Source organism: Opisthorchis viverrini (assembly GCF_000715545.1).
Source record: "Opisthorchis viverrini unplaced genomic scaffold opera_v5_26, whole genome shotgun sequence".
NCBI lineage: Eukaryota > Metazoa > Platyhelminthes > Trematoda > Opisthorchiida > Opisthorchiidae > Opisthorchis > Opisthorchis viverrini.
Window position 1 is genome coordinate 2,673,827 of NW_008751683.1, and position 27,194 is coordinate 2,701,020.

Below are 27,194 nucleotides of genomic sequence, written 5' to 3' on the forward strand. Positions count from 1 at the left end.
ATATTGCATGGTTAACTCTCCCACAAAAAGCGGTGTCCGACAAGGGTGTTCACTCTTTCCATTCCTGCTCAACTTTGTCACTGATTAAATAATGAGACATACGCTGGATGGTCTCCAAAAGCCGGTGTTCAAATTGTTGCTAGTGCGAATCGTGTCAGTCTGGGGGGGGGGGGGAAAGAGATTACGAAATTGTTGGTGTTGTACACCTTCCAGGATTGTGTCAATGTTGTCCCTTCCACGCTTGTCTGGAGACACGATTTTGGCTGGTCAATATCAGTGGCGTTTATGATGTCAGTTTTTTCTGGATCGCCTTATTGAGCGCTTGGATGTGTAGACACCTCGGAATGGTTCTGATAGGCCAGCACCAGGTCCCTCCCGCACCCGCTCTTCTTTTCTTTTCATTCTTAAGCATTAAAATGATTGCATGAACATTGTAGCAGTATGGTGGTGAAGCATCACTGTGAACACTGATATTACTATCTCCGATGATGTTTACGGTTCACTTATTCACTTACTCAGTCAATCAGAGAATGCTTGGTTACGAACGTACTTACCAGCTAACGAAATTGCTTACTTACTTACTTGGTTATCCAGTCGCTCACTTAACCATCTGCTTGCTTATTAAAATATTCACCAACTGACTTCATTATATACCTACTTAATTGCTTACTTACTTACTCACTTACCCACACTCGTTCATTCATTCATTCATTCATCCATTCATTCATTCATTCATTCATTCATTCATTCATTCATTCATTCATTCATTCATTCATTCATTCATTCATTCATTCATTCATTCATTCATTCATTCATTCATTCATTCATTCATTCATTCATTCATTCATTCATTCATTCATTCATTCATTCATTCATTCATTCATTCATTCATTCATTCATTCATTCATTCATTCATTCATTCATTCATTCATTCATTCATTCATTCATTCATTCATTCATTCATTCATTCATTCATTCATTCATTCATTCATTCATTCATTCATTCATTCATTCATTCATTCATTCATTCATTCATTCATTCATTCATTCATTCATTCATTCATTCATTCATTCATTCATTCATTCATTCATTCATTCATTCATTCATTCATTCATTCATTCATTCATTCATTCATTCATTCATTCATTCATTCATTCATTCATTCATTCATTCATTCATTCATTCATTCATTCATTCATTCATTCATTCATTCATTCATTCATTCATTCATTCATTCATTCATTCATTCATTCATTCATTCATTCATTCATTCATTCATTCATTCATTCATTCATTCATTCATTCATTCATTCATTCATTCATTCATTCATTCATTCATTCATTCATTCATTCATTCATTCATTCATTCATTCATTCATTCATTCATTCATTCATTCATTCATTCATTCATTCATTCATTCATTCATTCATTCATTCATTCATTCATTCATTCATTCATCATTTCATTCATTCATTCATTCATTCATTCATTCATTCATTCATTCATTCATTCATTCATTCATTCATTCATTCATTCATTCATCATTCATTCATTCATTCATTCATTCACTCACAGTCATTCGCCCAGGCGTTCATTTTCTCACTCTTCTACTTACACGCCTGCTTGCTTACTTAACTGACTTGTCTTTGTATTCCCATTTCTTATCCTAGCTTTACATGGATATGAGACCAGTGAATTAGCATAAGTACCAATTCCAGTTTATTCGTTTTGCTGTTGCCCTGTTTCTCGTTTTTTTGTGCAGTTGCTGTATTTTGCTTACCGTCTCGATGTGAAGCGATATGCAGTGTGAACGCTTCAAGGTTGGCTCCTCCATTTGCTGTACTATTAGCGGTGGTTGACAAGGACACGGCTTTTCCATGCACGACATGCATATACCTGAATAAAGACTTCCCTTTGTGAAACGTAATTTTCTTATACGCCTGATTGCACTTCCCATCGCCGAAATGCCCATTTGTGGGCAGTTAAGAGTGAAATTCCTCCACCTTAGTAACACAGTGAACAGCCAAATAGAATCCCTGAGCTCCGCACTAAAGACAATGCTATCTCTTTGGAAACTGTCAAGGGAGAACACTCATTCCGTGAAGACTACCTTGCGTCAGTTCCCCCAAAACGCGTTGCTGCAAAGCGTACTTTTGTCTTTTCCAGATATTGTAGTAATAAGATAGCAAATACACTGAGGAAGAAAGAATTGAGACACTGTCGTTTTACGTACCGAGCACATTTGGATAGCCCAACCGAGACTCTTTTGAGATAGTTCATGACCAAACTCTTCATCACTAGCCCTTAATAACTGAGTGATGGTCTCTGGATGCTCAACATTGCAATGATCCTGGTTGTTAAGAGTATCTGTCCTCAAGAACACTATTCCTGCCTTCAGAGAGTCTTTCAAAGGTATAACTACTTCACTGTTCAGTACCTGGACTGAAACACTGTGCCGTGGTAGTACCGACGGTCTGCTTCTTCCTTGCTGTGCACAAGTTTCAGCGACGATTTTACCACCAGGATCTGAACAATTCACGAGGTGACAACACACGACTCAGTGATCTGTCACACCAAGAGGTCCGTGGGGATGATTCTCGTCTGCATGCTATTAGCAGTTTACCGCTTTACCTATTAGAACTAACCTCAGCGGATTGTCCGTTTAGGTCCAATAGTGCTAACATCCATTTGACTGGTTCCCCGAAACGGACACCATATTGCCGTTAAAAAGTGCAGACAGAGCCGAGGGACTAACCATAGCTTTGCTGAGCCAACCACAGCTGATGGTTTTTATTTGACCTTGCCATGGATCGAACACGGTCATTTGTTAATTTCACTTCCTGACAGTGGGGGGGGGGGGGGGGCAGATGGCCCAAGTGGTTAGAGCGTGAATTTACTGACCGGAAGATACATGGTTCGAACCTGACCTCTGCCTCTCGACCTCCCCTGTCTAGGCTTGGGCAACTTGGCAGTATCCAAGCCCTCGTACAACCTTCGGGTGACATGGCAGTTAGGCACCGAAAGGGTGCTACAGCTGAACGACTTCAGTGGATTTATCGTCTTGTGGATACAAAAATGCACCGATAATGCATGTTGATAGCCATAATATAACTCAGCAGTTGTGTGCACTAATGACAGTTTCTACTATGGCAGATAGCAGTTTACAGTTACTAGTTGCTCCATGATAAAATAAATGCAACGCGAAAGGTAGAGTAAGTCAAAAGGTGACTCATCGTTTGTGGATAACTCGTGAGACTTTCTGGGTGAAAGTCCAGACGGCGGAAGCGGGTTTTCTCCGCAGTATGGCTGCTACACTTGTTCCATACTTGTTCGTGGACTTGAAGTGTTTGGCTGCCCCCCTGCGCGTGTGTGTGTGTGTGTTGACTGTGTTTTGCCTTCCTATATATAGGAAGGTTTGACGTGTGTATAAAACACGGAATCCGTCCGATGAATACAAGACGGGAACTGACTTGTTGTCGGTCATGGTTGCAAGCGGGACAGGGCTTGTCACGTGATTGTGTGCTTGCGGAGCAGGCGAGTCGCGTGATCTAGTGCATACGGATGTATTAAACAAATTAATTGAAGTTGGTTGAGGGAACAAGGAAATGTCTGCTACAGATAAGGCACAGGTTTAGTATTCCTGGCCACTCACGGACATTTCACGAAGCTCCAAAAAAACTTTCTTTTCATATGAAGCACCAATGAAGCTCCCTGTGATCTCTTCTCCAGTTCCCAGCTTTGCAGTTTGCATCCCAAGGCCACTCCTGTTAAGGCTGGCGAGCCTTTCACTACAGTTAGCCTGAAGCACAGGTTGCACTTGAACGTGTCCATACGAACTGTCTTAGATCCCACACTATGCTTCCCTATATGCATCAACTAGTCTCCAGCACTATATCCGATTCCTTTGCTTCAGAGGAGACTTCGGTGAATAGCAAATGTGCCGACGGTGAGGAAGAACCAGATATTCATTCTTATCCGAGCAAGAAACGTAGCTATTCACTTGCGCAACTTACTTTAACATTCAGTCACAATTTGTACAGTTACCACTTTGGCCTCTCGCTAGCTCACCATATTTCCTGTTAGCAGATACATATGACTCATTGGTGTATTCTTATCGCCCGCCCTTCTCTACCATGTGCATATTTATCCGACTAACTAAAAATGCATATTTTCCATCCACTAGTTATTTCAGGAACGCTTCCCTTGATACCAAATTTTAACAGTCTTCCCAAATCTATTGTTGACATGTTTCATGTCTCAACTGATTCCGACCAAGCTGGCTAACTCCACAACTAAATTCAGTGCTCACAATTTGCAATCGTCTAGTGGACACCATTCGCTCTCTAATGCCCTCTAAGGTCAACGTAACATCGATACGCGCACTACTGATGATTCTCAGTAAGGCTGAAACAGTCGTACAGTGCTGCTTGCATAGATTGGCTTCACTTACAGTAGGAAATCTTCACCAAAGCAAACTCGGGTTGATCTGTCACAAACTTATCTGTAAAGCATCACTTGAGTGTAATTTTCTGTACGAAATCTTTAGTCGCCCTACCGTAGGATACTTGCTAAGGGCACCAATACTCTAAGGGCAGTTCAGAAGGGGATGCTAAAATGATTGCCACCCGTAGACATGCCTGTAGTTCTTCATCAGTTTCAGTTAACCACCAATAGAATGAGAAGTTTATTAGGAAGTGTTAAATTATCTCGTTAGGTAATAATGTCGAACTTTCCACGTGAGCCTGAGTAATGAAAACAATTAAAAGAGGCGAGAATACACTATTTTAGTAGCAATTGTGCACCTAGTAAATTGCAGAGTACTGAAACGGACTACCGCAGTTACTAGCTTTAGAAACCAGTAAAAATTTCCAATAAAGCACTCTATTTTGATCTTGGACTGGTATCTCCAGAGCCGAATAATGAATGCTAGCCTTCTGTGTTTTTCATCTCGGAACAGCCTCAGCTATAGCTTACATGCCTTGCAGGCCTCTTTGCTATGTCCTATAGTACTCTGATTAAGTTCTATCTTAATGCCACTCCCAGGTCAGAGTGACGTAACATATTTTCTGGCCTCAGCATCGTTTCCTTGGGTGTTTTTGTCATCTTAATCCGACCACCCACCGGAAATAATGAATGCGCTTACGTTTTTTCTACCGGAATTGAAGAAACGCTCAAAATAACCCTTAGGTGAGGTTTTATGGGCTGAATATCCACTGTTTAAAACTTCAGCACGAATCCTGGACATGAAAGTCCTCACGGCTCGTTGTTTTCACTTTCAGAAAGTGGATATTATAGTGATATAGTGATAGTGATATTATAACGACTCGAATCCTATTATTTTATACCTCCTATAGTACGACAAGATATAAATCCACGTTCTCGACCTTGTGATTATTTCATTGTTCTTTGAGTAACGTTTCACCATGTCAGTTAACTTCACGTAAGATTTCGTGGCTCCATCTTTTGTTATCACGAACTTGTCTGTATCCTACATTTCCTAGACGTAAGTTCAATCCGCTTTTCAAAAAGGAAAATGCCCTCAATGGACTGAGGCATTGGAACCTAACCGTCACAAAAATGCTTCGTCAGTGTCAGGAACTCGGTGTGAATCGATGCTACACCGTAATCTATGAGAAATTGGTCATACAGCCAGAAATTGAGACGCGACGATTATTTGGTGAGCGTTGCTTATGAATCAATGCGTTGTACCATTTCTTGGCTAGTATACCAACGTTTTAGATTTTACAAGAGACATTTAACAGAACATATCAATGTAGGATGTTTTATTTTGAGTTACATAGGCCCTCAAGGACATGCTATAAAATGACCACTGTTCTCGCCCATGATCGAAAAGTTTTTGGACGAGTAAAAGGTCAGCTGTATGCTATGAAAGTTGTTTTGCGGTTACACTTTGAATACCATATTTCGATGTGTTGACTATCGTTTGTGCAGTATTCATTACGACACCGAAAAGCTCTTCAGTTTTTGGGGGTTAGATGATGCTAATGGGGCCAGGAAAGTTCCGAAATAATCGGCTTCTTATTGCGACAAATAAACTAGTTAGCCGACAGAACTGGTCCGCATTTGCGAAGAATTCCCACCCACGTAGCAATCGCTATTGTAATATGCGTGTTGCACACTTTTGAGCTCTGATTTTTTGCCAGAGTTGTCCCTGTGGCTTGCTGGAATACCACGTAGCAAGTTTGACCTTTAATCTGGAGCGGCGTCATTTTACGGTAATAATCCGATTCAAAGTTTCTTTGACTCTTCCCATGCAGTACTCATAAGGTTGCTGAAAACTTGCCGACAGCCGTTTCGCCCTTCTTGGGGCTCATCAGGTGGGCGCGGTTCCCGAGTATCCGCCAAACTTTATGTTCTACTTGCAACCGAATTGCACGAAATTAGCGAAATAAACTCACTTGCAAACTAATTCGGTTTTTCGAGAGGCTCACCTGGAACTCTTTACGTCTAGTTCATAGTTCGGTGTCTTCGGTTTCCACGAACCGCTCAGTCGACCTAAGGTAGATAAGAAGCTATCACTACCATTCATATTGTGCGCCATTCAAATTCGAGACGGGAGATCCAATTTTTTCACGTCTGTCAGATTTCATCATGCGCTTTCATGTAGCCATCTTTACAATGCGATCTTCGGTGCTTAAGGGTGTGCGCTTTGGGACTGTGTCATATGTAGGTTGCTCAGTTTGTCACAACTCATCGGAGCGTAATTTATTGTTCCAACTGTAATGTGAACCACCAGATTTTGTTAATACGTGGCAGCTACTGTAAAAAAGTGGGTCTCACACTGAGACATGAAGAGGGGTGGATGGTGACGAACTAAACTCCTATGTAGATGACGTTGGCAGTAACGGGCTACTCAACCGAATCGCCCGACTTTGATGGTTTTCAACTGAATGTACCGCATATAGTCGGCTTAGGTTTCAGTTGGCAGGATAATATGGACATCGCAATATACGTTTTCCAAAAGTTAGACCGTCAAAAACTTTTCAACAATCGTAAGAGTAGGGTCAACGAAGGTACTGTTGTGAACAAAAACCGAACGGAACGAGACTTGCGGATCAAACCACATGAAGGGAACATGAAAACACCGTTGAAGTGACACACGGGCATCAGGGAAACATTTCAATTCACTTTACTGGGTCTCCTATGCTAGGATCAATTTTGAAAGAGTTTTCTGGTTTTAGCCGTCTTATGGCTTCTGTTGGCACAGCTGGATTCGAGGATCTGTTTTGTTGTTGAGTCCCTGGGTGTACCTAAGACGCCAGTTGGGTAAACTCTGTGATGCAAACACTCAGAGCCACTCTTCTGTTCTACTTAGTTACGTGCTCATACAGTCACATCTGAGGACACGAATTGTGCTGGTCAGAATAGACATACTATTCCTCAGTATTGAAAACGCTGTTCTTGTTTTAGATGTACACTTAGGCTCAGTTGCATAGAAGGACCTTTCACAGCATTCTTAAGATGATGGTGGATGCAGGTTGAAAAGTTCTCGCCTTAAGACACTTTTCTATTTGCTTTGGCTATGTGAATGCCCAAAGTGGAAATGAAGGAATACTTCTTCGTGAGGGCATCAGGGTGTTTATGCTTTATGAAAATTTCGGAACTCCAAGGGTTGAACCTGATGGAAGAATGGGCAGTGAGAGGCTTAGCACATGCAGACCACCGAGCGAAATGGCGTACAGTAAACACATCCGAGAAGGCGCCGATTGCAGCGATGCAGTTACGCTGTCAATAAACTGGACTATGTACATGAACCAATCACAACACTGGGCCCGAGTAGAGAACAGAAAATTCATGCGCATGAACAAATGAAGCCACAATATTCAGTGTGTGAGCGTGTGTGACCGTCTGATTTCGAAGGTTTCAGATGCGCTGGGGAGTGGACGGGTTCGAGAAGCACGCTTAGATTGAAATGTAAGTAGTATTCAGCGGCGCTGAGTTTATGATGAATGTTCCTTATAGTTTGTGCATATATTTCCTGACAAAGTAGCATATCAGTCGTCAATCTGGGACACCTTTCTTGCAGGTTCGAAGGCTTTGCAGATGACAAACGTGTCATCCACATTGTGTCCATCACAATCTCACTCCTGTGTGACATTACACTCTATTTTGGCTATTTGACAGAAATGTCAGCGAAAACAGAGACCCATCTACCTCATTTATAGTTTATGCATATGCTCTTCAAAGACTATACATTGTTTGTGCACTCAAATGATTTCTCTAACTCGCAGTGAGTAGGGTGCTTCAAACGTATCTACCTTCACACTGATATAAAGCCGGAATCGCTCATTTCCATATTTTTATAAAGATTACTGCGTTATGACTAGCCTGAAGCTTGTGCCTTACCTACGTTTTCATCGAAAAAGGAGCGTCTTTTCGAGAGCCAGCCTACACCCCAGTATGAACAATGCGATTCATCTGAATCGAAAACCTTGTTTAATCAGTATAGAATGAATTATACTTGCTTGGTATCATGTAAATTTGGTAGCACATGAAAGTAGGATAGTCTGTCCAACATTATGCATTTCAAAGTTATTCAATCAACCTTACTTCGAACTGGAACCTCAAATTGTTCCCGGAATATCTATAACGGGCCGAAAAGCACTATCTATGTTCTATCCTCACTGTCATGTTTGCGCTAGTAAGGTTTCAAATGCGCAGCTTTACTACAGATATTTCAATGCTCATCAGCAATCCATCTTTTGTAGTTTACATATGAATCTTCAAGGTGATTTCTGAGCCTTCTCTTTTGAGTATAAGATTTGCCAGTGACGGTCTACTAGTAGCCAAGGACGTTGATTACCGGTTGGATGCTCCGGAAGACTGCGCTGACCTAATGGCTTACCACACTTTGCCTTATAACGAGCTCAGAATAATATCCTTGTATTCTTTTATGAAGACCTCTAACATAAAGCGCAAAGAGTTACGTCCGAATGGAGACTTTCCTGGTGGGCCGCTGGATGGTATACCTCGCAGTTTAACATAGCCTGGCACTTTCAGCAAAGTCTTCGATGGACGTCGTGCTATGCTTGATTGATATCAGTATGGTAGGTGACACCGAAGGGGAACGCTGGTTGCAAGTGCATATGAGCGGTGCTTCCGTTAGGTCGTTACGCCACTGTTCCGAAATTGGTGCAGAATCGGACAGTATAGGAGAAAAACAAACAGGCCATCGAGAAACGCAGATGAATGCCAAGCGTTATTGAAAGACTCGGCATTTACGGAACACGCGCTGGACACGAGACGCAAAGTAGATTTAGAAAAATGTTGAGGTTCTAGGGCGAGGACTACGGTCCACATCACAGAGGCTAATGGCCGAGGAGGTGGAAATCGCCATGCATCACAGTATTAACAGAACAGAAGGTGTGAAACTGGCAGCGGTGAATAGCAAATGTGCCGACGGTGAGGAAGAACCAGATATTCATTCTTATCCGAGCAAGAAACGTAGCTATTCACTTGCGCAACTTACTTTAACATTCAGTCACAATTTGTACAGTTACCACTTTGGCCTCTCGCTAGCTCACCATATTTCCTGTTAGCAGATACATATGACTCATTGGTGTATTCTTATCGCCCGCCCTTCTCTACCATGTGCATATTTATCCGACTAACTAAAAATGCATATTTTCCATCCACTAGTTATTTCAGGAACGCTTCCCTTGATACCAAATTTTAACAGTCTTCCCAAATCTATTGTTGACATGTTTCATGTCTCAACTGATTCCGACCAAGCTGGCTAACTCCACAACTAAATTCAGTGCTCACAATTTGCAATCGTCTAGTGGACACCATTCGCTCTCTAATGCCCTCTAAGGTCAACGTAACATCGATACGCGCACTACTGATGATTCTCAGTAAGGCTGAAACAGTCGTACAGTGCTGCTTGCATAGATTGGCTTCACTTACAGTAGGAAATCTTCACCAAAGCAAACTCGGGTTGATCTGTCACAAACTTATCTGTAAAGCATCACTTGAGTGTAATTTTCTGTACGAAATCTTTAGTCGCCCTACCGTAGGATACTTGCTAAGGGCACCAATACTCTAAGGGCAGTTCAGAAGGGGATGCTAAAATGATTGCCACCCGTAGACATGCCTGTAGTTCTTCATCAGTTTCAGTTAACCACCAATAGAATGAGAAGTTTATTAGGAAGTGTTAAATTATCTCGTTAGGTAATAATGTCGAACTTTCCACGTGAGCCTGAGTAATGAAAACAATTAAAAGAGGCGAGAATACACTATTTTAGTAGCAATTGTGCACCTAGTAAATTGCAGAGTACTGAAACGGACTACCGCAGTTACTAGCTTTAGAAACCAGTAAAAATTTCCAATAAAGCACTCTATTTTGATCTTGGACTGGTATCTCCAGAGCCGAATAATGAATGCTAGCCTTCTGTGTTTTTCATCTCGGAACAGCCTCAGCTATAGCTTACATGCCTTGCAGGCCTCTTTGCTATGTCCTATAGTACTCTGATTAAGTTCTATCTTAATGCCACTCCCAGGTCAGAGTGACGTAACATATTTTCTGGCCTCAGCATCGTTTCCTTGGGTGTTTTTGTCATCTTAATCCGACCACCCACCGGAAATAATGAATGCGCTTACGTTTTTTCTACCGGAATTGAAGAAACGCTCAAAATAACCCTTAGGTGAGGTTTTATGGGCTGAATATCCACTGTTTAAAACTTCAGCACGAATCCTGGACATGAAAGTCCTCACGGCTCGTTGTTTTCACTTTCAGAAAGTGGATATTATAGTGATATAGTGATAGTGATATTATAACGACTCGAATCCTATTATTTTATACCTCCTATAGTACGACAAGATATAAATCCACGTTCTCGACCTTGTGATTATTTCATTGTTCTTTGAGTAACGTTTCACCATGTCAGTTAACTTCACGTAAGATTTCGTGGCTCCATCTTTTGTTATCACGAACTTGTCTGTATCCTACATTTCCTAGACGTAAGTTCAATCCGCTTTTCAAAAAGGAAAATGCCCTCAATGGACTGAGGCATTGGAACCTAACCGTCACAAAAATGCTTCGTCAGTGTCAGGAACTCGGTGTGAATCGATGCTACACCGTAATCTATGAGAAATTGGTCATACAGCCAGAAATTGAGACGCGACGATTATTTGGTGAGCGTTGCTTATGAATCAATGCGTTGTACCATTTCTTGGCTAGTATACCAACGTTTTAGATTTTACAAGAGACATTTAACAGAACATATCAATGTAGGATGTTTTATTTTGAGTTACATAGGCCCTCAAGGACATGCTATAAAATGACCACTGTTCTCGCCCATGATCGAAAAGTTTTTGGACGAGTAAAAGGTCAGCTGTATGCTATGAAAGTTGTTTTGCGGTTACACTTTGAATACCATATTTCGATGTGTTGACTATCGTTTGTGCAGTATTCATTACGACACCGAAAAGCTCTTCAGTTTTTGGGGGTTAGATGATGCTAATGGGGCCAGGAAAGTTCCGAAATAATCGGCTTCTTATTGCGACAAATAAACTAGTTAGCCGACAGAACTGGTCCGCATTTGCGAAGAATTCCCACCCACGTAGCAATCGCTATTGTAATATGCGTGTTGCACACTTTTGAGCTCTGATTTTTTGCCAGAGTTGTCCCTGTGGCTTGCTGGAATACCACGTAGCAAGTTTGACCTTTAATCTGGAGCGGCGTCATTTTACGGTAATAATCCGATTCAAAGTTTCTTTGACTCTTCCCATGCAGTACTCATAAGGTTGCTGAAAACTTGCCGACAGCCGTTTCGCCCTTCTTGGGGCTCATCAGGTGGGCGCGGTTCCCGAGTATCCGCCAAACTTTATGTTCTACTTGCAACCGAATTGCACGAAATTAGCGAAATAAACTCACTTGCAAACTAATTCGGTTTTTCGAGAGGCTCACCTGGAACTCTTTACGTCTAGTTCATAGTTCGGTGTCTTCGGTTTCCACGAACCGCTCAGTCGACCTAAGGTAGATAAGAAGCTATCACTACCATTCATATTGTGCGCCATTCAAATTCGAGACGGGAGATCCAATTTTTTCACGTCTGTCAGATTTCATCATGCGCTTTCATGTAGCCATCTTTACAATGCGATCTTCGGTGCTTAAGGGTGTGCGCTTTGGGACTGTGTCATATGTAGGTTGCTCAGTTTGTCACAACTCATCGGAGCGTAATTTATTGTTCCAACTGTAATGTGAACCACCAGATTTTGTTAATACGTGGCAGCTACTGTAAAAAAGTGGGTCTCACACTGAGACATGAAGAGGGGTGGATGGTGACGAACTAAACTCCTATGTAGATGACGTTGGCAGTAACGGGCTACTCAACCGAATCGCCCGACTTTGATGGTTTTCAACTGAATGTACCGCATATAGTCGGCTTAGGTTTCAGTTGGCAGGATAATATGGACATCGCAATATACGTTTTCCAAAAGTTAGACCGTCAAAAACTTTTCAACAATCGTAAGAGTAGGGTCAACGAAGGTACTGTTGTGAACAAAAACCGAACGGAACGAGACTTGCGGATCAAACCACATGAAGGGAACATGAAAACACCGTTGAAGTGACACACGGGCATCAGGGAAACATTTCAATTCACTTTACTGGGTCTCCTATGCTAGGATCAATTTTGAAAGAGTTTTCTGGTTTTAGCCGTCTTATGGCTTCTGTTGGCACAGCTGGATTCGAGGATCTGTTTTGTTGTTGAGTCCCTGGGTGTACCTAAGACGCCAGTTGGGTAAACTCTGTGATGCAAACACTCAGAGCCACTCTTCTGTTCTACTTAGTTACGTGCTCATACAGTCACATCTGAGGACACGAATTGTGCTGGTCAGAATAGACATACTATTCCTCAGTATTGAAAACGCTGTTCTTGTTTTAGATGTACACTTAGGCTCAGTTGCATAGAAGGACCTTTCACAGCATTCTTAAGATGATGGTGGATGCAGGTTGAAAAGTTCTCGCCTTAAGACACTTTTCTATTTGCTTTGGCTATGTGAATGCCCAAAGTGGAAATGAAGGAATACTTCTTCGTGAGGGCATCAGGGTGTTTATGCTTTATGAAAATTTCGGAACTCCAAGGGTTGAACCTGATGGAAGAATGGGCAGTGAGAGGCTTAGCACATGCAGACCACCGAGCGAAATGGCGTACAGTAAACACATCCGAGAAGGCGCCGATTGCAGCGATGCAGTTACGCTGTCAATAAACTGGACTATGTACATGAACCAATCACAACACTGGGCCCGAGTAGAGAACAGAAAATTCATGCGCATGAACAAATGAAGCCACAATATTCAGTGTGTGAGTGTGTGTGACCGTCTGATTTCGAAGGTTTCAGATGCGCTGGGGAGTGGACGGGTTCGAGAAGCACGCTTAGATTGAAATGTAAGTAGTATTCAGCGGCGCTGAGTTTATGATGAATGTTCCTTATAGTTTGTGCATATATTTCCTGACAAAGTAGCATATCAGTCGTCAATCTGGGACACCTTTCTTGCAGGTTCGAAGGCTTTGCAGATGACAAACGTGTCATCCACATTGTGTCCATCACAATCTCACTCCTGTGTGACATTACACTCTATTTTGGCTATTTGACAGAAATGTCAGCAAAAACAGAGACCCATCTACCTCATTTATAGTTTATGCATATGCTCTTCAAAGACTATACATTGTTTGTGCACTCAAATGATTTCTCTAACTCGCAGTGAGTAGGGTGCTTCAAACGTATCTACCTTCACACTGATATAAAGCCGGAATCGCTCATTTCCATATTTTTATAAAGATTACTGCGTTATGACTAGCCTGAAGCTTGTGCCTTACCTACGTTTTCATCGAAAAAGGAGCGTCTTTTCGAGAGCCAGCCTACACCCCAGTATGAACAATGCGATTCATCTGAATCGAAAACCTTGTTTAATCAGTATAGAATGAATTATACTTGCTTGGTATCATGTAAATTTGGTAGCACATGAAAGTAGGATAGTCTGTCCAACATTATGCATTTCAAAGTTATTCAATCAACCTTACTTCGAACTGGAACCTCAAATTGTTCCCGGAATATCTATAACGGGCCGAAAAGCACTATCTATGTTCTATCCTCACTGTCATGTTTGCGCTAGTAAGGTTTCAAATGCGCAGCTTTACTACAGATATTTCAATGCTCATCAGCAATCCATCTTTTGTAGTTTACATATGAATCTTCAAGGTGATTTCTGAGCCTTCTCTTTTGAGTATAAGATTTGCCAGTGACGGTCTACTAGTAGCCAAGGACGTTGATTACCGGTTGGATGCTCCGGAAGACTGCGCTGACCTAATGGCTTACCACACTTTGCCTTATAACGAGCTCAGAATAATATCCTTGTATTCTTTTATGAAGACCTCTAACATAAAGCGCAAAGAGTTACGTCCGAATGGAGACTTTCCTGGTGGGCCGCTGGATGGTATACCTCGCAGTTTAACATAGCCTGGCACTTTCAGCAAAGTCTTCGATGGACGTCGTGCTATGCTTGATTGATATCAGTATGGTAGGTGACACCGAAGGGGAACGCTGGTTGCAAGTGCATATGAGCGGTGCTTCCGTTAGGTCGTTACGCCACTGTTCCGAAATTGGTGCAGAATCGGACAGTATAGGAGAAAAACAAACAGGCCATCGAGAAACGCAGATGAATGCCAAGCGTTATTGAAAGACTCGGCATTTACGGAACACGCGCTGGACACGAGACGCCAAGTAGATTTAGAAAAATGTTGAGGTTCTAGGGCGAGGACTACGGTCCACATCACAGAGGCTAATGGCCGAGGAGGTGGAAATCGCCATGCATCACAGTATTAACAGAACAGAAGGTGTGAAACTGGCAGGCGTGTGGAGAGTGGTTTTAATTCAGTCGAGCGGACAAGTGGTGGTGTGCGGTCATCTGAATTCCGATTAACCTTCCCCCAAGTAAATTGTCGTAACATTCATCATAAAAACGGCGTGTGGAGAGTGGTTTTAATTCAGTCGAGCGGACAAGTGTTGGTGTGCGGTCATCTGAATTCCGATTAACCTTCCCCCAAGTAAATTGTCGTAACATTCACAAGCTCATAAAAACCAACGAAGCTACCAGTGGCACCCCCTGTGAATGATCAGTTGAAGCACCATGAAGTGGAAGACTAAGGAACCTAACTCGACCAGAACTAACTTGACACTCTCCCAACCCATCAACGACAAGAGCAGTTAATCGACACTCAGTACTAATATGAGGACGTATTACTGATTAATTCTGCGTCCGCTTTACAACCTGCTAAAATGACCTAATGAAACTTTTGTGTCACAAGTGAAACGTTACCCAAATAACAATCTACCGATTATTTACCAAGCCCTTCTGAAATAGTGAATTCTCAGTCTGCACCAAACTTTTCCAACTGATCGACGCAGCACTGTGTTCATGTGGTTTACGTAATCAGTTTACTATGGCAGGTTTACGTGTTTGACAGTAGATTCTTGTGGTGCTACCGCGGAGTGTGTGAACCTATTTTGTTGCATATAACAAAGCATTTCTAAGACTATGTGCTCTGTTGACGAAATCGGTTGAATTTGGCACACTATCACATGATCAACCGCATCGTCAAAACCGATCAATTGTTTATTACTTTGTTTATATTATTTACGCTTGAGAGTAACAGTACTTGTTGTGAATCAGAGATGAACTATCCCCCTCGTAACAGCCCTCGTAATGCGATTTTGGGTGAGAAGTGTTTGACCGCCACACCAAAGCTGAATCAATTGCTAGCGAACGAAAATCACGGTGTTTCTAAACATGATGTTGATGGTCCTAGGCATTTCTGCCAGGCCATGTCTCATCTTCGACCTCAGTTAACAATTGCACATCTCACCGGTTATATCCATGCAGAGTTTTTGGGCATCCCATGGGATCCAATAGTAACGAGGCACGAGACCATGCTGGCGACAATAACGAATCCGAACCCGTAAGTTTTTCGCACACTGTCACGTCTCACCGATTGGTTAATCTGTTCAGTGGTGTGGTGATGTTCCATAATTGGGTGCTTTGTCAAGGTTCATATGGTGGAAAGTTTCACAAGGTGTTGTGCTGAGTTCAGCTAAAATGGAAAATGCGTCTCACTAGGTACTATGCTTCCGCAAGTGTACAGCTTTCTAGGAAATGCCCGAAGTTGTTCTCTCATCCAAGGAAAGGAGTTTTTATCGACAACTTCCCTCACCATTTAGAAAACCTTACTAAATTTTTTGGGGATGTGTGAGTAGGGGTTGTCATTTTCTGATTTTTGGTTGAGTTTCGACTGGAAGCCTTATTACCTCAGTGTTTGACTTGTACAGTAACTCACAGGAAACGGAGATCGCCTGGGTTAGTGTACCACGAGTATCAGCACGATACACGTTTGACAAAAGGCGGTGGAACTCTGAATTGACGGAAAATGGATGGTTGAATATTCGTTGTATCTCAAAGGTCTGACAGAATGCACATCACAATACCAACGGTATTAGTTATCGCCATTAGGTGACAACACCGTGCCATCGCTCGACCGCCACTTATCAAAGACTTTTGGAACTAGAGTCAGTTGGCCATAAAATATTACCCCATTCCTAGTCCTGTGTTGAGTACAGTTGGGGTGGAATTGAAGATGGTTGAGTGGCCATTACATCATATCAGGGCTATCGAGCTTGTTTTCTGGGCTCCGTACATCACTCAGAAATGCGAATACGTTCAGTTGAATTGATAAGAGCGAAGGGAAGCAGCCCCCACTCCAATCTTTTGAGGCACCTGAAGACCCACAATGTACGGGTTTGTTTATCCTGCTGGCTTCCTGGTTTTAAGATCAATTTTTCTTCCTCGCTATGCGATTCGACGGCGAATCCTCAAGGACCGGCTGAACAAACCAGCATTTCATCACATTGATGCACGAACGACTGAGGATTACTACCATCACCAATGCGCTGAGAAACACTATATCGGAATCCGAAATAGTGTGGTCCGAATAATCTCTTCGTCACTGAGATTTGCTTTTCCCGCTGCAGTTCGTGAGCTGAGCTCTGAGAAGATCTGAATTCAACTTAAGTAGTCGAAGCAGCATCCACGTCTATGACACTTGAGCAAGATAATCACGAGTCTGTCAACTAAATCGCACTTCCTAAATGGCTTTTTAAAAGAGTTAAACATGACCATCTTCATCATTGAAGTCGATTATTCGACCAATATCCACCGTAACAGTCGAAGCTCGAATTACGCTTCTCTTAATGGAGGTGGAAACATTAAGAAGTCCACTGAAAGAGTGGAGCAATAACTGTTGATGGTGAGCATCTGAGTGGAAATAACAATAGCAAATTTATCCTCCCAAAAAGTCCGTATTCAACCTGCTTGTGTAGATTAGGGAGCTTACAGTGTAATTAGCTGTCTGTGAATCAGATAGTTACATTCTAAACGTTGAACTGGTTAGGTAATTTAATTCGTACAGCGGAGCCGGGTTCAAAGCAAAAGCTATTTTTCACCCAGCCATGTATTTGGTTGGACCGACCTCCTGTTTAATGACTTGGAGATAAAGTTTGTAGAATCTGTCCAGTCAAGAGTGGTCTTCCTGGTACGCGACGTCCCCAAATAGGGATCTCAGGATGAGGCACCAGTGGTTAGTGACGTCGAGAGACGTCAAACCGGCAATAACGGTCTTGCATCTAAGCTAATGCCTTCACGGATCTCTCACTGAGCACTTTACCGCGCAAACAGGAAAACATGACATCAATAAATTGGTTCGGTTGTCACCTCTTCACCCTCGGTGAAGCCACTTTTGGTAGTGGGAAACACTGACCATCCTCAACTGACAGGTGATTCCTAATGTGTATGCGTTTCTTTTGTTTCACTTCAATCCAGGTACGAACCAAGTACCAAACAGTTTATGCAAAAGATTCACACCAAATCGGTCGACAGTTGGGCTGGTCCAAAAGCGGTACTGAGCAAAACGGTTCTCAAGAATATCACAGCAGACTGCACCCTGCTGGACACCCTTGGTTACACTGCTCTGGGGCTTCCGCCGGACTACACGAAAATGAATTCAACATTGCCTGTGATCAAGTAGTGTTATGCAACAAGAACGGAGAACAAACAAGAAATACCTACCCCGTTTAGTCTGTTTCTTCTCTTCTTATTTTAGATAGTGAGTAGTCAAACAACCGGCAGGTTGTTCTAACATGAACCATAAGAGAACACAGTTCACTAGACGAAACGAGTCGTGTACAACCATATCGACTTACATGGCCCCAGGTATTTGTATTTTGTAAGATAGAATTAAAGTATGATGAATCAGCTGCCTTGCTACATTCCTGTGTGCGGCTTGTTACCCGTGCTCCTACGGAATTGTTTGCTTGGACCCTGCACAAAGACTCCTCCTCGTTTGCATTCTTTCCTCTGTTTGAGGCTTGTTTGCTATTTTTTCGTCCCGGGTTGACTTCCTCTGCAACTTATTTCCGGAGAAGGGAGCATTGGTTAGCCCACTAAAGTGCGTAAGTTCCCATCTGGCATATCTATATTGTAGAATCAAGCGTAGCTTATCCCACTAGGAAGTGAGCTGCTCTTTGGCCTTAAGAAGCTGCTATCTCATCTGATCGTGGGTATACCGTCCGCGACAGGCAATTGCTTCTTTCTTGCAAGGAGTTTTCCCCGTCTTCTCCAGTGTACGACTGAAAAGAGCCTATTTTATCGTTTAGGTGTGCGCTTAACATCAACTGGGAACATTGTTTTCTTCAGTAGATACGAAGCAACTCTTGCTTCCGGCTCGCTATCACCATTTTCGGAAAAAAATCTCAAATTCGACGGTGAAATCTTTCACTGCCTCCATGATAACAGTTTAAGCTCTGAAAAACGGAAAGGCAAAGAAGAAACAGAGGCAGTAATTTTTAGGAATCTACGGACGAAGTGAGACATCAGCCATCCCACCCTACAAATTTAGACTTGTATGATTAGACACTAAGCCAATGATTTTATGTTTAGTTCTCATCAAAAAATAAAACAATCAAGTATTTTGAAGCAGAAACAACTTTAAGTATTTTTCCCATCCTGACTTAAAAGGATTCAAAGCTCGTGGCTTGGAAGAAATTGAAAACCAGGTTAACGATTAACAGGCCTCGGGCCCTCCACAAAGCCGGACGGTCCTCCAGACAGTATTGATGAATCGAATTAGGCCGTGTGCTCAGAAAGACCAGAGACTACTTTGGTTTTATTGATTGTTACCTTCTAGTACTATATAAACGATGTGACTAGCCCCGTTCTATTACGTTTTACACGCAGTGTCAAAAGCGGTTATATGAGATGAATTCATCCCGCAACATTGTTGTTCTCTCCAAGTTTTTATTAGGATATACTGTCAAGAAAAGTCGAAATGCTCTAGTGCTATTTCGCCCACTTTATTCATTTGAGCTAGGTTTTACTAGCACGTTCATCGACTAGCTACGTAATATACATCCTCATCCTTCGTCGAAAGCGAACAATCCTACTTTATCGTCTACGCTCAATGGCTGGAGCCCACAAGGCTGAATCAAGGCAGCGGATACGCTGTAGAACTGCATGTCCTATCTTTTAGACACGAAACAGTGGAGTACTCTCTAGTGATCCGTGTTTTTCTTGACTTAGAATCTTAAATTAACCACATGAGTAAGTCGCTGAATGACCGCATGCTCTCACGGTTCAACTTGGGAGAGAAAACAGTTCGTTATGGCCGACTATTCTCATCCGCAAACTAATTTAGGTTAAAGGGATGGGGAGTGAAGCCCATGCGAGCTGGATCCTCAGTTTGCGATATTCATCAGTGGGGTATGTTGTAAAGGTAGTATCATGTTTCGAGATATTAAAACATATTTTACCGACAAAGGACACTACCCGTAGGGTTTTCAGTAACCGTATGAGTAACATGTTCTGTCAGTAGATCATTTTCGACAGTATTAGCAACATCCTGATGCAGAGTTCATAGTGTTGCAGACTATCAGAGGGTACATCGTTCATAGGTTGAATTACCATTACATGATCACAGCTCTCAGGGAATTGTAAGAGATTCCTTGTCAGATTTCCTTCTGATGGTACCTCCAGCAACCTACTCTAGGTTGAAAGGACAATCTATGAACGAAAAACCCCCGTTAGCTGAAACAGTCAGGTGTCTTACTGAGTTTCAACTTCGCGCACGGGAGATTGGAGCTTAACGCTACCTGAAATTGGCCATAGAACTAACGTATTGAGGAAGAGGTGCAATCCACCTGTCGGAATATTATCAGCTGCCACTGTTTGCTGTCGGCTGCTTTCACAACCATTTTACCGAATTCCTGAAGATGTGCTTGATCACTCACTTTCGCACACCAAACGAGAGTATGGGCTAGAGCCACATAGAATACTCTGAGCGCTGTGAAGCCAGCTGATTTAGAATATCGCTTCACATGGAGAGCAACACGATTCCGTGCTCACTGACGCAAATGAATTCACATTTGACTGATTAGCCTTTGTCATTTTTCACTCTCACCAACGAGAGAAAATACTCAGTTTACGGAAGAACGTCATGGCACAATAGAAGGGGAACGCCCAAATGCCATCCTGTGACTGCGGAAGGCTGACAAGAAAGTGATTCTACATTTTGAGTGGCGAATTGCCTTGCCCAGAAATAGTAACTGCACATTTTTAGTGACGGTGCTATCAGAGTAAATACTCTCAAATTTTACTTTTCACTCTTATAAAAGCTGCGCGCACCTTGGTGATTCCTCAGAGCGAATTGCGGTGATGCGTCATAAAACATCCCAAATTAACCTGTTTTCATTTTGAAGAAGGTTCTATCTCATAGACGGGAGCCTCATGTAGCCCTTTTTCATTATTAAAGGTAAACTCAACCTATGCTGAGATACCGGAAATCCCTATTACTCATGTTGCTTTTATTCACGCGCTTACTCAAAAACAAAGTCACTATAGCCTACATATACAGAGAAATCTTATGTGATGTGAAACATCGATGCCATCGCAAAACAGTTGAAAACACTAACAAAGTGTTTCCATCGTAGGTAGTCCGAAAAGACTGACAGAAGCTTGTCGAGAGGCCTTGTGCTGGTTCCGCCCAGTTTCGGGCTCAACAGCCTGGTTTTGTTTTTTATTTTCAGTTGGACTTTTAAACTTAGAAATACCGGACGGAAGAAGCCTTCGGTTGCAGTGATTTCCGGTCAGTAAGCGATTTCTATTTAAAACAGTTGATCTATTTGCACAGTCATGATGAGGACCAGCCGCCCGTGATACCTTCCAAAAGACTGTGCTGTTCCTGAATTCATAGAGTGATGTTCCGTGTTTCAGACTACCATAATTAGCACCCAACAATGAGGTAAAACGGTCCTCGATTCAAGCACAATGAAGGAGAGTACTCGGATCTCCGTTATTTCTACCAGGCAGATGAGTCACTCGTGTTCGTAAGGATTCCGGAATAAATATCGGATTCACTGCGCCCAATTTGGGTTAATCGGAACTTAAAAGGCGCAATGTATTAGTACCCGTCACTGAGTAAGTTTTACAAACAAGTAATTTCTACCGCAAAACATTTCCCGAAATTCGAAGTTCAATCTGTTATTGATCGGGTGTCAAGTATGCTCCAGTCTGTTATTTGTCGCATTTAGTATGTCGCAGCTGCTTATATGTAGCCCGAATTCGGTCGAGCCAAACCGTAAACAACTGAACTTAGGATATCACAATGAGCAGACATCACAAATACCTTTATTTGCATATCAATCCAGTTTTCACCGGTGACTCAACTGAGTCTCTCGTTTGTGATATTCTTCAGCTGAATGCCCCGCACAAACGCTGCCTCGTATTTCAGCTGGTAAGATATTCAAGATATCGCAGTATATTCTCATAAAACGAACTACTTACAAGGTTGCTGAAAACTCTTCGACAGCCCACGACCGGTTTTGCCCCTGTTGGGATTCATCAGGTAGGCGCAGTCCCTGAGTTCCCGTCAATCTTATGCTCTATTTGAATTCAACTTGGACTGAGTTCGACAAACACACTCATTTGCAAATTAATTTTTTTTCACGAGAGACTCAACTGAATCTCTCGATAGTGTTACACTGGTTTTATATCCACACGTAACATACGGTTTTACGTGAATGCGATAAGCCTTCATAGTAAAGTGACTGACGAATGCTTAGACAATCGAGGAAAGTCATTAGAAAAAGGGAGGAATATCTACGTCAAGACGATTAGATCTGTCCTAATTGATGAAAGACTATACATTGACGATTCTTCTTCGTGGGAAATGTTGAATGTGAGTACTTTACTTCATGAATATCGTGCCAACTGAAACGTGAAACAGCCTTTTTGTAGCACATTTAGTCCCAGGTTCAAGTGAAACTTCATCCTGGGAGTTTAATTAGTCTGTGTTGAAAAACAGAAAAGCACTGTACAACAGTTTCACCTTTCGCGGGAATCGTTATCAGCGAGTATCCCATCATCCCGTAAGGAAATTCCTGAAACTTTCATACACGTGGCAGCTAACGGATGTCACTGGCATACTAGCTAGATTATCTGGCCTAGTGCTAGAGGTGCAGGCTTCGTTTGAACAGATCGAAGTGTTTGTGCGGCAGTGAAGCACCAGTGTTCTGTCTGGTTTTGTTATCAGTGTTGATTGTGTTGATTGTGAGTGGCGACCCACCTTATTTGCACAACGGAATCCGACACAAGTCTTGAAGTTAATGTCTACACCTGATTGGTCCACAGTACTGCATTCGTCCCACGTTATTCCTGTTTACGATATAAAGTAGCTTGTTTTGAATGTTGCAGTTGAAGAGGTGATGACAAGAAATTTGACTACCTGTCGTCTATGTCCTTTTAATGCGCTACTAGCAATCACAAATGAAGCTGCGAAAGAACACCACTAATAACAATTTACCGGTCAATCAATCAGTCATGTTCGGCTTCTGTTCGGGTCCTGTATAGATGGATATAACCTCAGGAACAGTCTGCCCACTAAATCTGAAAATACAAAACAAAAGAGAAGTATCGATAAATGTACTCATTTGCATATCAATTTGGTTTTTGGCAGGAGAATCACCTGAAACCTAGCTGAATCTCCTGTTTATCATGTTCTCAAGCTGACGTACACCAGGTAGTTATTTTTCGCCTTCTATAAGTGGTGGCTGCTTATATGTAGTCGAAATTCGGTTCATTTCACCCGTGGAGAATCTAAATTAGAATGTCACGGTAATCAAATGTCACATTTTCCCATTTGACGTTCTTTTCAGACCGGCTTCAATGATTACTCCTGCGGAACGCATAAATGATTGTTGGTTGCTACTAAATCTCACACTGGATTACGTGCCGTATGGTTTTCTAGAATGCATCAACCCAAGTAAATATTCTCAATTAGCGGTCGTGAGGATGCAGTTGGTTATAGATGTTCATTTGAAGATTTTCAAGCGTACAGAATTTCGGTCAACAGCAGATGTCGTTTGATAAGCGAATGGTTTACTGCGTTCATTGTCCAATGCTAGATTTAGTGACCGAAGCAGTTACCATAAGTTAGCATCTCAAATCTGTTGAATCTAACCAATTCTAAGCACACCTTGAACCGTAAGCGTTGGGCGATTTCGACATTCCTTCGAGGATTTGGGTGTAGTACATCACTTCCAATAAATACACATTGTGGTAATCACTTCTTATCATATCTCAACTTCTTTTATAACACCATTTGCTTCGCTGTAGAGCATTAGCCACTCAACAGGACAGTTACTTTTCCTGACTGTAAAGTCTCTTCGAAACCGTGAAACCACAGTTCATCACAAACCAACACAAACAGATTGCTACTTGATATTCAACTCTGCTCCCCCTCTGAGTATGGGAAGAATGATAATCAGTACACTAGCTCATCGAGTGAATTAGACCCGGGGTAACACTGCGTTTCTCGGAAGATTAACCGAGCTGAAGATGCTCCATTTTAATCAAACGTTGGGGAATAGTGAATCTAGCTGGTCTCATCGGACCCACCACCACCCAACCCAGATGCTGAAGCCACACCGGCTGCACACATCTGAGCAGGCATCATTTACTCTCCAGCTTCAACATCCACACCACTTTTCAAACGGACAGCACACTGTTCGCACTATGGACGCACTTCAGCTCAATGACCATATATAATGTGTCTACAAGACTGATCTCAGTCCCAAGTTCAGGCGTGAAACATACACATGCTGTAGCAAACTCTTTTGTGCTCACAATAGACAGGACATACATGAATTTCAAAGCCCATGCTTCAGTACGTTGACCAGTTTTTAGCAAATCACATCGGTAATTCTCTAATGTCAGTAACTTGTTCCCCGATAAAATCCATCCTCGGTGGCCAAAAAAGTTATATAACCTGATCAGGTATACCTGATATTTTCTATAGAGGAAAATGTCGGTAGCTCAGGTAGCGTAGATGGTGGTCTTTGGCTTGTTCGCCGAGCTGAGCAGTTTGATTGCAAACGGTTCATCACCAATCGAGGTGATATCATCAGTGCGTTATTGGGGAGCGTAGTGGTGCGTAGCGATGGGTTGGTAGTTGGCACAATCAAATTGCCCAGCTCGGCGAACAAGCCGACGACCACCATGTCTGCTGTGGTGTCAGCAATATCTTCACTACGATCCAAAGAGGCAAAACTTGTTTTTGACATGCCAAACAACGAGGGTGGCCAATCCGGTATGTAGGGCGTACTGTTTCGCACGTGCCTAACACTAAACGTTTTGGTACGTAATCCTTTTGGTGGTGTCAGAAACGATATTCTACGACTAATGCATCACATTTTACCATAATCAGCCCCATTGTTTTACCCCTGCTGTGACTAGCGAGTAGAGCGAGACTATAGTCAACCACATACTACGTGCTCTAGGAGTTTGATTTTTCCACGTTATTTGACAATCTCAGTTAGTCAGCTGAATGCAACTGCCTTCAGAACTTTGCCGCCCCCCTTTCTAGCCTCCAACCTTATACATTGAGCTTTCAAACACTAAGTTTTTCTTTCATATAGCCTTTCAAACAATGGCCTGCGGTACTAAATACCTTGTACGTTTGATGCCGTGGGCCTGTCAATCGACTTTAATATGGGAGTAACCTGTTAACGCGCCACTACTAAATCTGTTTCTTACTAGCTGTGATGGCAGCTGCGACAGGTCCTCCAGAATACCCGCACTCGGAGCTCCCATTAGACACTTCTTTATTGTGTGGCATAATCCATTCCTCTGGGTAGCATACAAATCTGTGAACACAAAAGTGAGAAGCAAACTAAACTGAAGTTGATGCATTTGATTTACGTTCAATTGCTGATGGATTGAACCACTCTTTTTGCTGAGACCAGGGAAAATTGGTTGTTAGCGAAGTACACTCATTTGCAAACAAATTTGTTTTCGCAGGAGATTCGCTTGGAATGCTTTCAAAACCAAAGTTGTTTGCTAATTTCATGCAATTAGGTTCCAAGTAGAACGTAAAGTTGACGGAAGCTCAGGTACTTCGCCTACCTGATGAGCCCCAAAAAGGGCTAAATCGGTCGTGGGACGATATCACCATCCTTATGAGTAGTGTATTACGCCTAACAATGAGTTGTTGTATTGGTTTTTGATGTTTGGTCGCACCAACGACATCTGACCACCCCGTCTAGACTGACATTTTGGGAACAGGTAGCGTTGCTGTCAGTGACACTCCAAAGGGGCGCTTTTCACCAGGGCTATGCAAGAATATTGCTAGCACAATACTAGCAAACCACTGTTCATCCGTCTGACAGCATGTTTACAACAGGGATAACAACAAGAAAATCCATTCAGTTCCAGTTTCACACCATGAGAAATGAAACAGCACGTTAGAATTGACCAGTAATTTCCGACACAAATATCGGCTAACTGTACTTTTGAGTTGAAGAGAATAACTAGGCGCAATTTTCATCAGTAGTATGCACCATTGCACTGGTAGTTGGAAAACATAGTCGACAAGAAATGATTGTGTATATGCCTGACACAGTTCGGTAGAAGATTTTGCAGGATGATAATATCTCATAGCTTGGGATGGGCGATCTGATCTCGTGACCGAACTGATGTGGTTGATGCTTCCAGTTGCGGTTACTGCATAGTAACTGAATCAGTCAATTACACATTGTTTCAGATGAGAGCCCATCCAAAGATTGTTATGCTCCTGGTTTTGTTGATCAACTGACCAACATGCCAGCTAGTGCCACGGACGCTTGAAAGCTATTGGACGATTTTTTGATTGGTTGTAGATGTTTGGAAAATTTGTTGAATTCCAATGAGAGTAGTGTGAACGCGAATTCTACAAAATTTCAAAAGGACGTATGTCCGAAACAGTTCACTCAAGCATCACTGTGTATAAAAGGAGTATTCTTCATGCTCAAACAATCCTTAATACGTTATTAAAGAACCAACTGCGTTTGGAAATCAACAAGCAACGAGTTTCAAGAATTACCCAGTAGAATCTGGAAATCCTTAATATGACCCTGTTTATCCCGTCGGGTTGATGGGAGTTGTTTTGGAATAACAAAAACAAAATAGCCAAACATCGTCATTCACATTATTCGAACTAAGTGTTTATCAGGTCAGCTGCTTTTAACTTTTTAGAACCCAAGACAAATGAGTAATTGAACGCAATAGCAAAGTCTGTCAGAGTAGCAGTTAATCGGAAACGTGAGCGTAGTTGAGCTAAGTTGAAGCATAAGCTTGTTCCTGACGATAAAAGTATTAGATAAGCTTAAGTATTCTGAGATGCTTACGTGTAAGTGTTATCTGAAATAGGTTACCTTTTTTGAAGCAATCCCTACTTACCAGGAAGTTCGGCGGTCTGCAAATGAAACGGGTTCATGTACATCCCGGATATCGGCCCCTCGGATGGTACATCTTGAGGTCAATTTTGCCCACCATCCAAAAGGAATTGTAATCCGTCTAGAATATATTTTCGAATGCACAAAGTTCTAGGGACTACTCATACACAAGGGACTCCCAAGAAGGACGAAATCGGCATTTTTTTGTTGCCTTCTTTTGTATTATTGAACTCCAGGTTTGTGGTAATTATCGGCAAGCTGCTGCTGTGGAGCAAAAATGGGGAAAAACGGGGTAAGAAATAATGATCCTACCTAAGTTGTCGTCAAATTTAGGACAACAAAAACCACTCCAAGCTA

General features: G+C 42.2%; 2 protein-coding genes across 2 annotated transcripts in view; one reads left to right on the plus strand and one right to left on the minus strand.

Moving 5' to 3' along the window:
- The window catches only part of T265_02302 (hypothetical protein), a gene marked incomplete at both ends in the record, with an annotated part of 31,621 nt that extends 13,258 nt beyond the window's left edge, over nt 1-18,363 (plus strand). The window contains 2 exons of the mRNA XM_009166506.1: nt 15,910-15,985; nt 17,899-18,363. The remainder of the gene's footprint in view (nt 1-15,909; nt 15,986-17,898) is intronic.
- The window catches only part of T265_02303 (hypothetical protein), a gene marked incomplete at both ends in the record, with an annotated part of 62,124 nt that overhangs the window by 2,759 nt on the left and 32,171 nt on the right, over nt 1-27,194 (minus strand). The window lies entirely within an intron of this gene.